This window comes from Mesocricetus auratus, unplaced genomic scaffold (genome assembly GCF_017639785.1).
Source record: "Mesocricetus auratus isolate SY011 unplaced genomic scaffold, BCM_Maur_2.0 Super-Scaffold_2245, whole genome shotgun sequence".
NCBI classification, from domain to species: domain Eukaryota; kingdom Metazoa; phylum Chordata; class Mammalia; order Rodentia; family Cricetidae; genus Mesocricetus; species Mesocricetus auratus.
Window position 1 is genome coordinate 23,808,537 of NW_024429180.1, and position 12,418 is coordinate 23,820,954.

At 39.5% G+C, this 12,418-nt stretch overlaps 1 protein-coding gene and 1 pseudogene across 3 annotated transcripts in view; both read right to left on the minus strand.

Moving 5' to 3' along the window:
• Nucleotides 1-12,418, minus strand: part of Pibf1 (progesterone immunomodulatory binding factor 1) — a 158,530-nt gene that overhangs the window by 86,285 nt on the left and 59,827 nt on the right. The window lies entirely within an intron of this gene.
• Nucleotides 8,931-10,945, minus strand: LOC121136766 (annotated as a pseudogene).

Genomic DNA, 12,418 nt, shown 5'->3' on the forward strand with positions numbered 1-12,418 from the left:
TAATACAGTTCTGAAAGATCTTAAAGATTTCCATTTGATGACAAATTTAAAAAGAAATTATAATGATATACTCTTAATTCACATGGAATTAAACTATGAAACAGAAGTAGAAGGATGGGAAATTTTGAGCTATAATATACTTAAAAATTATTTTTTCATTTTTATCTTATGTGTATGTGTGCTCATATATATAGATGTGTGTCTGTGCACCACATGTGTGGAGTGCCTCTGGAGGCCAGAAGAGGTCACTGAACCCTAAGGGACTGCAGTTAGAGAGGGCTGAGAGTGTCTATGTGGGTCTGGGGAATCAAACCCAGGTCCTTTGGAAGAGCGAAGCAGTGCTCTTAACCATTTAGTTAAATGTCCAAGCCTAATATATACTTGTATGGAACACAATCACCAAAGGAGAAGATTCAAAGGCAATTTAGTAAATATTTTAAACTGGAAATAAGAATATAACTTAAGAAAATGAGCAGGATTATAGCACGGTAATACACGGATATTTTCTATACATTAGAAAATCAGTCACTTGGCTTCCTACTTAAGAAACCAGAAGAGAGTAAATCAATCCCAAGAGAGCTCTAGAAAAGAAATGCTAAAAATATAAATGCCAAGAACAGGAAAGTAATAGAGTAAGACTGTTATATTTGATCATCTATAGAAGCTATAGTTTTAGTTTTTTGGGACTGACATTCTAATTTCCATGAGCACTTGCATCTCTATTTTATGTGGATTTGTGTGTCTGTGTGTGTGCACCATGTGCATTCAGTGTGGAGGCCAAGAGAGGGTGCTGGGTGCTGTGGAGGTGGAGTTTGAGGTGGTTGTGAGGCCCCTGTGTGGTGGTGACAACCCAACCCAGGTCATCCAAAAGAGTAGCAAGGGCTCTTAACTGCTGTTTCTTCAGCTCGTGTTCCTTTTTAAGGAGGTATCCACAACACATCCTTTGGCCGAGTTTAGCTATTTCAAGCAGCAAAGTGTATTACCTACCTACCTAGTAAGCAGTCTAGATGCAAGGCATATAGAATCCACATGTTTTGTATTAAAAAATTTTCCTAACTAATCTCCCCTTGTAAATCCTTATTGTTAATATTGAGAAACAATTAAAAATTTCATGAATACATTGTATCTTGCTGTCTAATTATTTTTATTTTTTTTTTTGTAGATTCTAGCCATGGCATTCTAAGAAACAAGCTCCATGCATCTTAATTTCCTAAGAGCAGCAGAGATCTGAGGTAGGAATGTCTCTGTGTGCATGTGTGTGTGTAGAGGGAGGGTGGGGGGACAGAAAGGAGAGAGAGGGACAGAGGGGGAGAGACAGAGACACAAAGAGAGAGACAGAAACACAGACAGACAGAGACAGAGAGATGCATGTTCTCAGCCTTTTTTTGTTTTTGTTTTTGATTTTTTTTTTCGAGACAGGGTTTCTCTGTATTGTTTTGGAGGCTGTCCTGGAACTCACTGTGTAGCCCAGACTGGCCTCGAACTCACAGAAATCTGCCTACCTCTGCCTCCTGAGTGCTAGGATTAAAGGCATGCACCACCAATGCCTGGCTCTCAGCAGTTCTTGAATCCCTTCTGGGCTTTCAGAGTTCATACTACTTACTGACTTCAGGATTGTTGACATGTCTTTTTGTGTTGCTTCTTTTTTTCCAGACATGATTTCTCTGTGTAGTCCTGACTCTCCTGGAACTTGCTCTGTAGACCAGGATGGCTTCAAACAAAGAGAACCGCCTGCCTCTGCCTCCAGAGTGCTGGAATTAAAGGTGTGTGCCTCCACTGCCCGGTCTGTTAACATGTCTTGAATCTTTCTGGACCCTTCTCCCAGAATAAATCTTTATTTCCACTTGTCTACTGTATTTTTACATGTAAACAGTGCATTAGCATTTCAAGTATGAGTCCTAGGATAAATGAGAGGCGGAAGATGTACTCATGCTTGGAGTTTTGATTTAAGTCATTAAGTTAGAAACATGGTCCAAACCCTACGGCTGAATATGATCTCTACATACTGGAAATCTTTTCTACAGCTGGGTGTGGTGGCACACACCTTCAATCACCAGCACTCAAGAGGTAGAGGCAGATGGACACAAGTTTGAGGCCAACCTGGACTATGTCATAGTGAGTTCCAGGAAATCCAGAGCTCTTACATAGAGAACCCCGTCTTAAAAACAAAACAAAACAAACCCAACCAAACAAAAAGAACTAGCTGTAATGGTGTGTCTGGAATCCCAGCATTAGGAAGGTAGAGATTAGAGGATCCCTGTGGCTTGTTGGCAAGTCAATCTAGGTGAATGTGTGGGCTCCAAGGTTAGTGAGAGTCAGTCTCAAAATACAAGATGGAGAATGAGAAAGATGCCTAATGTTGACCTCCAGTTACACACACACACACACACACACACACACACACACACACACACACAGATAGACATTTTGATTTAAAACATGGATACGTATGTAGATTATATTTCATCTCTTTGATAACACACTGTATGTTGTTTTTTAGTCTGTACTGTATTGCTTACAAAGGATACTCATCTAAAAATTTCTGGTCCACCATGGAAAGTCGAGAGAGCAGTTTTAGTTCTTTATTGTTCTTTCCATTGCCCATACACCAACAAAGAGAAATCTGAGCATAACATATATATTTTTCTCTACAGTCTCCTCTGAAACCATGGGGAGACTAATGTTGCTTTTTGACTTCTGATGTACTCAGTAAGGTGCAGAGTTCATAATGTTGGCTCTCATTTACAATAGAGACAAGGCAAGCAATGTTAACCATCTGGGACTGACAGGAAGGGTAACCTTTGGTTCATCACACATTAATGAATAAGAAAGCAGAGAACAGTTCACAAACAAGCTGGAAAGCCTCACTTCTCACTGGGAAGAGGCAGCCACAATGGTTGATTTCCACTGTGTTGTGGTATATGCAGTTAAAGGATGCTGGGGAAGTGGTCGAGTGATAAAGTGCTTTTCTAGAACACAGAAAACCAAGTTCCACTCCCACCACCTAAACCAAACAAAACAGGCAAAGGGGTGCTCATAAAATAAAGAAAAATGAGTTCAGCTACATGGAATTCTACTTCCTGTACAATTACATGGAAACATTAATAATTTTTAGATTTTTTTTTGTGTGTATGGTACATGCAGACCTGATTTCTTATAGAATCCAGGACCACTCCCACTCCCACAATGGACTGGACCCTCATACATCAATCACCAATTAAGAAAATGCCCAACAGGCTTTCCTGCAGCTAGATCTTATGGACGCAATTTCTCAGTTGAGGGTCCCTTCTCTCTGATGACTATAACTCATGTCAAGTCGACATAAAATAAGCCAGCACAAGGGCTAATACGTTTCATGTATGCAGATACTTAATATGGTGGTTTGAATGAAAATTGCCCCTTCAGGTTCATTGGGAGTGGTGTGACCTGGTTGGAGGCAGTGTGTCAACTGGGGGTGGGCTTTAAGGTTTCAGGTGCTCAAGCCAGGTCCAGTGTATCTCTCTCTTCCTGCTGCCTGTTGATCTAGATGTAGAACTCTCAGCTACGTCTCCAGCATTATGTCTGCTTCGATGTTGCTTCCTAGTATACCACTAATGGACTAAATCAGCCCCAATTAAATGTTTTCCTCTATATAAGGGTTGTCATGGTCATGGTATCTCTTCACAGGAATAAAACCCTAACTAAGACATTTAACATTTCAGTGGGCTGTAGAAGGTGAATAGTTTTCTTCAAATAAGAGAAGCATTACTGGCTAAACTGGACTCTTAAGAACACGACAACTAACAAAATGGAAAACTGGCTGACACATTGTTTTTTCCTTTAAAAACATTCATTTCACAGCTTCAATTTTCAGAAATTAAAGATTTGCTGTTTCTTGTTGAAGAATCTAATTTATGTTTTATAAGTGTTATTTCTTTTGGCTTATGGAAGTCTATATTTACAATATACAATCAGTGAATTTCACAACATGCATTTCTCGTTTAAACTCTGTTTACTTACTTGTAGATCAAGTACACAATTTAACTAGTGGCAAAAGACGACGAATAAGAAAGAACATGCTTTGTGGCACTAATACACAGAACATTCTATTCTTGCAAGTGAGAGGCCACTTACCACTGTTTGATTTTCCTGTCAGCTACTTCTCTAAGCCATTTCGAGGCTCACATGCCATTTGCCTTCTATGTGTATGAATTCCTTACAGGTTTATATAGGAACAGACTATTTGATTAAGGCGACCTGGGTGCCCTTTTTCATGGAGACAAGGAGATGTGTTCTCTGGAGGTGCCTTTAGTCTGGATGACTTTAAAAAGAATTTTAGACACGAGGGCTGTCAAGGTGGCTCAGTGAGTTAAGTTGCTTGCTGCCAACCAAGTCAATATAGGTTGCCTCAATATTTATTTGAGTACAGGTCTGACTCTACTTCATGAATTTTTGGTATTACAGCCATGAGGTCTATAACAAATGCATTAAAAGCTATGGGGGATAGGGCTGGGAATGTAGCTAGCATGAGTGGCAGGCATGCACAAAGTCTTCGGTTCTATCCCAAGCACAGCACAAAACAAACAGCACATGCCGTCATCCTAGGACTTGGGAGATGGACGAAAGGGGATTAGAACTTCAAGTTCATCTTTAGCTATACAACAATTTCAGGGTCAGTCTAGGATACTGTCTCCCCTCTAAAAATGAAATAAGAAGATGGATGGTGTGCTGTGGCATAATTCTTTTGTACACCGTGTTGTTCTCACTTAATAAAGCCACTTAATGACTAGGCAGGATTTTCAGGGCAGAGGGGATGCTGGGAAGAAGGGTGGAGTCAGAGTTGCCTATGAGACACGGAGAGGAAACAGGAGGTGCAAGGTGAAAGAGAAGTAACACATCATGTCGCAGATTAATATAAATGGGTTAAGTTAAGTTGTAAGAGTTAGCTAGTTACAAGCCTGAGCTATTAGATAAGCATTTATAATTAATAGTAAGTCTCAGAATGGTTATTTTAGAGCAGCTGCTGGGACAGGTATACTCCACCTACAAAGTTGGCTTTTAATTCACCAAAAAGTTGACATTTTGTTCAAGGGTTAATTTGTTAAAATTGTAAGTTATAGAAATACAGAATTTTAATAACTACTCAAATCAGCTGCTAAAAAACTTCTGGTTAAATTTTTAAAAATGTCATTACAACTAATAGACTAATCTGAATATAATTCATTTGTCTTGAAAGGTTCATGTGTGAGTTGAAAGGAGGTTTCTCGAAGGATCTGTCTGTGGCGAAATTTTGTATGTACTACAATAAACAAAGGTAGCTTGAAGACCAGAGTTCAGAGTTAGCCACATTAGTTAATCATAGAGGCAGGCAGTGGTGGTACACAACTTTAATCCCAGCACTTGGGAGACAGAGGCAGATGAACCTCTGAGTTCAAGGCTATTCTGGACTACAGGAGATTGAATTTGTCTAAAAGAAACAGAGCTCACATTTTTAATCCCAGCACTAGGGAGGAGGAATATACAAAGAGGGAGAAGATAGGAACTCAGAGTATTGGTCTGAGGATTTGGTAAAGGCAAGAACTAGTGGCTGGCTGCTCTGCTTCTCTGATCTTTCAGTAATTACCCCTGGATCTGATTTGGGGTTTTTAATTATTAAGACCAATTAGAATTTGAGCTACATCTGTCCATGTCCTGGGTCCCAAAATATGCGAGTCCTGCCATACATATTAGAAAAAGATTTTTGCAGATGTGATTAGGCATCTGAAGAGGAGGAGCTTGGCCTCCATTACTGGGTTAGGCAATAAATGCCATCGCAAGAATCTTATAAGTCACACAGAAAGGCAAGAGCAGAGACCGTAATGAAGATGTGGCCACAAGCTAAGGAGGCCAAGAACCATCTGGAGACCCCAAAAGTGGGGAGCAGTAAGAATAGGACTTGCTTCCCTAGGGCTCTGGAAGGAGAAAGCTGGCACAAAGCTTGGTTTCCAATTTTGTTTTTTTCAAGACGTATATTTTAGAGTACAAATCTATCTGCTGGTGTTGTATGGCATCATACATAATACTCTCACATGCCATTTATGTAAATATAATATTGTGGCAGACGGGGATTAACTAGAAACAAAAAGAGTACTTCTTTAAACTGGAGGCAGGGGTGTAAAACTGTTAATCCTAACACCTGAAAGGTTGAAGCAGAGGGAACAGGAATTCAAGGATGGTATTGGCAAGTTTGAGGCCAGCCTGTGCTACACGAAACTGTCGCAAACAAAACCAAACAACAATAAAAGCAACAAATACCACATATTAACCCCGCTCTGCTTCTAGTAACAGTAACTTCAGTTACAGAATCTCTTTAATGTCTTCCTTCGTTTGCAAACTGAGTAAAATATTCTTTTTAAATTTTTCCTTTTGTGTAAAATAGATTTTTTTCAACCTAATATGTCCTTTTTACAGTTTCCTTTCCCTCTCCTCCTCCCAGTGCCTCCCCACCTCCTCTCCCATCCACTTCATCCCTTCTCTGTCATTAGAACCTAAACAGACATCTAAGGGACTACACTATACTAGGATAAAATAAATAAAAACTAACATCTGAATAGGACTAAACAAACAGCAAGAGTCCAGGAGAAGGCACGAAAAATGGATACAGACACAGAGACACACTTGTTCCCACATTGGGGAATCCCATAAAACACCACACATATATATATATGAAGAGGAGCTGCTGCAGACTCCTGCAGGCCTGTGCACGCTGCCTTAGTTCATATGAGCTTTGATCTATTTTCAATGATTTTTTTTCCAACTCTAAAGTTTTATGAACTTGAAATGTTAAAAATAACAAGACAGTATAAAGGTCACAACAAAGAGTATATTATTAAAACTTAATAGTAGATAGGTCAGTCAGAAGTGCATTAGAAGATTCATACGGCTCCAATAAATGGTAATTATAAAATACACCCTGAGTTAGAAATATAAAAATAACCCTCCACATACTTATTGACCTTTGTGTGTGTGTGTGTGGGGGGGGAAGATAGGCCTCACTGTTAAGATCAGACTGGCCTTATACTCAGAAATCTGCCTGCCTCTGCCTCTTGAGTATTGTGCTCAGTCATAGTTTTTACACTTATAGAGCCCTCTGACCAGAAATGCTGGGTTCTATGTTTTGTAACCAAAATGGAGCCTGAACAAAAACTAAAATATTACCTCCAATGTTGTTAGCATTACAAAAAATTAATCCATGTAGAACAGTTAAATACTGCTAAACACAGCGAAGAGTTTAACAAATCATATCCAAGGTAAATTATAAGTTCTCTTAGATTTCTTCTTTTACTAAGCACAACTACACAAGTCACAATTACAGCTTTTTCAGGTAACGCTTAGGTTTGTGTATAATGAAATTTAAAAATAGTATTTTTTCCTTCTCCAAAACATACAGTTTCAATCACCCTGCTTCCTTCTTACAAAAAGAACTCTTCATGATGACTGCAAAACTCAAGTATAATTTAGAAGCAGTCTCTAAAACTGGAAGCAATGTTCGTCTAAATATGCCTGCCAAGTTTAAAAACGTATTAGGAGTTAAATTGAAACATGTTGAAAATGACTCATTGTGGACCAGAATATACACTGTAGGAAATAAGAGCTCATTTACAAGTGGGAGAAATACACTCACACTTCATCTGTGGTAATTCCCTGGACTTTACTTCCAGTAAATAACATATTTTAAAATAATCGTGGAAAATACATTACTTTTAAGTTTAGTTTTTATGAGTTGATTTAGTTAGCTGGCATTTCAAATTTTTATACAATTTTTTTGGGGAGTGGGTATATTTATCAAATGTAAATCTACAAAAATTTCTCCAAAGCAATGGAGCAGCAGTGTTTGTAGGGTGAGCTATTTAAGTGTATGCTCATTTTCTCTGGTTTAGATCACATTTATAAATCAATGACCATGATTCTGAATTTCTTAGAAACACCCTAAAAATGTGGACACAAACCATGTGCTGCTTTTAACTTGAAGCAGGAGGTGCCTGCTAAGCCAGGAGAACACGTGTCTGGCTTCTTTTGTAGTACTCACGTTTTCATATTGACTTAGCTCATCTCCACTGTGAGTCACAAATTATTGTTATGGAGTTTGCCTGAACGTGGGCCAAAAGAAGACTGAGATGAAGGGACCGGAGACCTAGGTTTCACCACCAACTGTGTTTTCTTAAGCTAACGGTGAGGCACACACATAAGTATGTATCTACAATCATAAGTTTCATGTGCTCTTAAGCTACATTTAATAAACACTGATTAACAGTCTAGGCTGTTTCTATGTTCTACCTTTTCTTGTTTTATCAATTTTGTATTGACCAGGAGTTGTAAAACAGTTTGTAAAAGTATCTATTCAGTACCCAGATAGATAATTAGATGAATAATACGTAATGTTTTTTTTTAATTGGGAGTGGTCTTGTTAATAGTCCTTGTTGGTCTTGAACTCACTATCTTCCTGTCTCAGTGCTATGAATGCCTTCTGAGTGATAGGTGTTTGTACCATGTCCAGCTTCAAGCCAGGTTTTTCAAATTTCATCATCTTTTCTGGAAATAACTGAGCCATCCTGATACATATATGACACCCCCACTAGGAACTAAACTCTTTCTGGTATATTACGTATGTAAGGTCCTACTTTCCTCTCTGCTTTTTGGCAGTTCTTTCTGGAGCTGTAATCTAGAGTTTCTGACATAGTAGGCAAGTGCTCTACCACTGAGCTATGTTCTTAGGCCTCACATACTGTCTCTCGAGCATATCTTTACTACATACACACTGTCATTAGGAAGGGATTCCAACACTCTAATTATTTTAAAACAAATATTATTAAGCAATTTTAGAATAGCTTTAGATCCTGAAATATTTTTGCCTTTTAAACTATGTCATTATAGATGATCTCACATCATTTATGGACACGGAAAGAAGAGTTTTTTACTCAAACTCTATTTCTTTCCCACAGATATCTAGGGGAGTGTGTCACATTTATAATTGTTAGAAAAGTTCTCTTTGGTCTTTTTTTTCAAAAACATCTTTACTGTATGATTTGTTTACTGTCTCTTATTATAAGATCAGGACTTGTTTTCCCCATTCTCTTTTGGTTCTATGCAAAATATATAGGTTATAGCACATTGTCGCAGAGCAGTCAAGGTGGCAGGCTTTGAAGCTGCTACTCCTAGGATATCCCTAGTAAAGAGTGGCCAGGAGGGGTGGCCCAACCCTTTACTCCCAGCTGCTTGGGAGGCTGAGGCAGGGAGGATCATTCGAGTCCAGGAGTTCCAGGCTGTAGTGTGCTACAAAGATCAGGCGTCCACATTAACTCTGGCATCACTATCATGACATCCTAGGAATGGGGAACCATCAGACTGTCAAAAGGGTTGAAGCAACTCTGGTCGGAAAGGGCAGGTCCCAGTCAAGAGCACCGGTGAATTAGCAGGCAGCATGCTTGTCCTCAGCTCCATTTCTCTACTCCTTTTCTTTTGTCCAGCGATTAGAAGATTTATTTATGCAACAATAGTCATTCTTGCCAAATTTAATGGGACACCTTAAGTGTTCGGTCCAGTTTTCCTTCCGGGATTAAGTCTTTCTTTTCTGTCCCTGTCTGTTTTGAAAATGTAATACCAGAAGACGAGGGGCCCAAATGCCGCCACGGCTCCTAGAAGTGAGTTCTTGGGAGTGGGTCTGAAATTGGGATAAATATTTGTTGATCTTGCATAGGTCCAGTGAATCAAGGCAGGATCTTCGATTTGAGTTTGGCATTTGGGGTCGTTGTACTGAAGCAGACATTCCCGTTTAAGTCTGGCCCTTGTGCTCAAGCACTCGGCCTGTGCCTTTCGGGTCTCCAGAGACAAGTCATACTTGGCTGGGTCTAGGGCACTGGGGAGAGTGGCCAGGGACACAGGCTTATGCTTGGAACCCGGCCATCTTGACTCCCCTGTTTCTCAACTCTTATCCCATTCAGAATCTCCCATTTAGGGAGTTTCGCCACTCACAGAGGGGATGGCTTCTCAACTCACTTAACGCTGTTATGATAATTTCCCACAGACATGTTCATAGGACAACCTCATCTAGACAGTTCTTCATTGAGATCCTCTTAGGTGATTCTAGAGTGCATCAGGATGACAATTTAAACTAACATCACACTCTATGATATACTAAAACATTTGATATGTAATATTTCATCATGTCCTTGCCATTTACTCTGTTAATATGAAATTTATATTTTGTTTGTATTTAAATTAATATGCCAACAGTGTGTTACCCTTAACAACGAACACTGTTTTGTAAATAAAATAATAGCAATTAGAGTTTAATCTTATACTAAAAGTTCACTGCCTGTTCTTTCCTATCCTGACATCTTGATTTATGAGTTCTCCGATACTTCCTTTGGTTGGTGAAGTCAGTTTCAAGCAGGGTTTTCAGGGTAACTGGTTTCCTAAGTCCTCATTAACTGGTCCTTTCTCATCACTCAGTACAAAGTTTTCTGAATTACAGTCTGTTTTACATCTTTTAAAATATTTATATTTATATACGGCTTATTTTTCTGATTTGTACATTTGTACCATAGGAATGCTGTTATAATGACATAGATTCTTTCATTTTGTTAAACTCAAAGTCCTAGTACCTAAAAACAGTGCTTGTCTCAAAGCAGATGGTTAATAAGCAGAGATGAGAATAAAGAAAGTGTACCATGGAGAAAGTCGGCACAACCAGATTTGTTTGGTAAAGGGCTTGCACAGTGAGCGGGGCACTTAAGTACTGTTCCTCAACATTCATGCTTGACTTACAAAGTCGATGTTTCCTGTCTTCCCCCCACCACCCAGTCCTTCACTTCTCAGTTCACAAAAGTCTTTTCTTTGGCAACATGGTACTGTACGTTCCCTCTTTCACTTTACTCTGTTTTCCTCTTGTACCTGACTTTCTGTACATGGATGTATGCTGCGTCATGCCCATTTACTGCCTCTCCTTTAGCGGACTTTCTCACTTTGTCCTGTTGGTTGCTATTTTATGGTTACAGCATCTTTATTTTACCAATTTGGTTTCCCAAGTCCCCTGCCTCGCTATTTCTCTTTCATCACTTTGAAAACTGCACGATCGCCCTTCTATGTCATATGTTTAATATTATCAGCTTTTTATCTTGTTCTATCGTCCTGCTATTGGTTTCACAAATCTTATGCTTTCTTAAAACTTCCTTAGTTGTGACTATATTATAATTTTTGTTTCCTTGGATAAATCTTTCAAAAATTTCTTGTTATCTTTTATAGCTTTCATATCATCCATGTTATTCCCCTTCATTAAAAAAAGACCACTGTGTGAGTCTCCAGATCTAAATTCTCCAAATACTACTAGAAGCACACACTTATCTTTTAGACTTGTCTTTCTCTGACATACCTATCAGCACCCACTGACTGAATGAAGGCAATTTTAGTCAGGTATACACTTGTCCACAGACAGCATGAGGGAATGGGACAGGACACAGAATACCTCTGCAATTGTAGAAGGTTCCATTGGACTGTTAATTTAGAAGGTATTGGTGGAGTTCCTTTTTTTTAAGATTTAAAAAAAGTTTTATCAATGTATATATGTCTGTGTATGCTATATGTGTGTGAGTGCCATGAGTGACAGCTGGAGTCACAAGCGACTATGAGGTGTCTGATATGGTGCTGGGAACCAAACTCAGGTCCTCTGTAAGAGCAGCAGGACACAGGCATTTCTCTAGTCCTATTCACCAAGCACTTTAAGAATTTCTTCCATGGCTGGTGAGATGGCAAAGTGGATAAAGACAATCACCACTGTACCCCATGACCTGATTTCATGCTCGGAGCCCATAGGGTAAAAGGAAACAAATTCCTGGAGTCTCTGAAGGGACACTAGCCCACTGGAGCATGGGGCCCTGGCAGGCCTTGCCCTTTCCCCCATTCCCTCTGCCTTGCTAAAAACCATTAGATTACATTTCTAAAGCTGCCACCAAGGTCTAGTCCCTTATTTGGCCACTTCCTCCTCCTGAGACTGATGACCAAAGTCAGCTATCAGAAGCCCCCTTTGGTTCACCTAACTACCATGCCCAATTAAAGCTAAACATCCCACCTAACAGTTTCCCCTTTACCTTTATAAATCACCATTTGCCTGTGTGCCACATCTGTCTCCTTTCTATCCACAGGCGGTCCTCTGTCCTTCGGGACAATACCACTCTGTCCCTGTCCCGTCTCCTTTCTCCCCTGTCTCCTTCACCACTGCATCCCAGCCCATTCTAACAAAGACCTCTCATTCTCCTCCTCTTAAAATTTATACCTGCAAGGTCATTTGCTGCTGTTTTTCCGACTGAGTCACAAACTAGCCACTTTAACTTTTCTTCCCACTTAATAAAGGGATTTCTCTGTGACAACAGGGGTTTGTGGTTTTGTGCCTAATCCAGATACT